This window comes from Lithobates pipiens, unplaced genomic scaffold (genome assembly GCF_037356315.1).
Source record: "Lithobates pipiens isolate NorthernLeopardFrog02 unplaced genomic scaffold, aLitPip1_a1.2 Scaffold_8, whole genome shotgun sequence".
NCBI lineage: Eukaryota > Metazoa > Chordata > Amphibia > Anura > Ranidae > Lithobates > Lithobates pipiens.
This window is the reverse complement of record NW_027507903.1, coordinates 184,234,075-184,235,174: the sequence shown is the minus strand read 5'-3', so window position 1 is coordinate 184,235,174 and position 1,100 is coordinate 184,234,075. Positions and strand designations below refer to the sequence as shown.

Genomic DNA, 1,100 nt, shown 5'->3' with positions numbered 1-1,100 from the left:
AGATGCTGTTTCCGCTAGATGTTTGTTCATGTACATTTGGTTATGTAGCATACTTATTGTGTTTGTTCACTTTAGGGAATCCTCCATTGTATTATCTAAGGGCAATCCCTGAAGAATACCACACTGGTCGAAAAAACGTTGGAATTGCTTGGTAAATAAATGCTTGTTTTATACTTTAATTACTGTGTATGACTATTTAAAATATCTGGGTATCACAAAGCCCCAGTGCTCCTCCTCACCATTCCCCCTTCCCTTTGTGGACCATGTTGTACACAAATTGGGGCTGACACCCACTATTGGCTATTGCTGGGTGTATATTGCCTATTAAACTATAGTATTCATATTCAGTTTATAATTGTACTTGTACATGGTGGCAGTCATATTTGATTCGACATGCTTAGCCTCTGCTTTTTGCAGTACCATACAATTGTTGCTTTTCTGCTGTTTTTCCCAATGCAAAACTCTCCGTATGTTTGAATCAACAAATAAAATGATAGCTTTTTTAATTCCATGTACTTTTTCACATAAATCACCAAAGCAGGAGATCTATACATATCTTAAACATAGACTTGGAACATCAAACTGACACCAGGTCATAGGAAATACACCCACTGTTGACCTGGGGGGGGGGGGGGGATATAAAAGGGCATGTAAGTGTAGGGATCTGCTGCCCTCCACTGTTAGCTGCTAATATCAGTGCTATGTATAATTATATATTAGCACTTTCTGTATTTGGATCAGAAACCCCATCAGGAGATTAGCTGCCATGATTAGAGTTTTTGAAAAACACAACTTATCTTGCAATGATTGCAGATATTTTAAGAATCTACAAATTTCAGTGATACAAATTGTAAGACAAATTACTACACTTGATCTCAGCCAAAAAGCCAAGAAGCGATAAATAGGAAGACAAATTCAACTAAGCAATCCTCAGTTCCATTTTGTTGTTTAGAAAATAGAACAAAGTAATCAGGTCCATAACCACATCCTCAAGTGGTAAGAGACATGTTCATGAAAGCTCATGATTGTCTTTTATTGTGAAAGTACCAATCACCAAAAAAAAAGACATGCTTGAAATGTCACAGAAATCCACAAATAAA

General features: G+C 36.6%; 1 pseudogene; it reads right to left on the bottom strand.

Annotated features, from left to right (window-relative positions):
• Positions 1-751: 751 nt before the first annotated feature.
• LOC143964673 (U2 spliceosomal RNA) lies at positions 752-899 on the bottom strand (annotated as a pseudogene).
• Between the last annotated feature and the right edge of the window lie 201 nt (positions 900-1,100).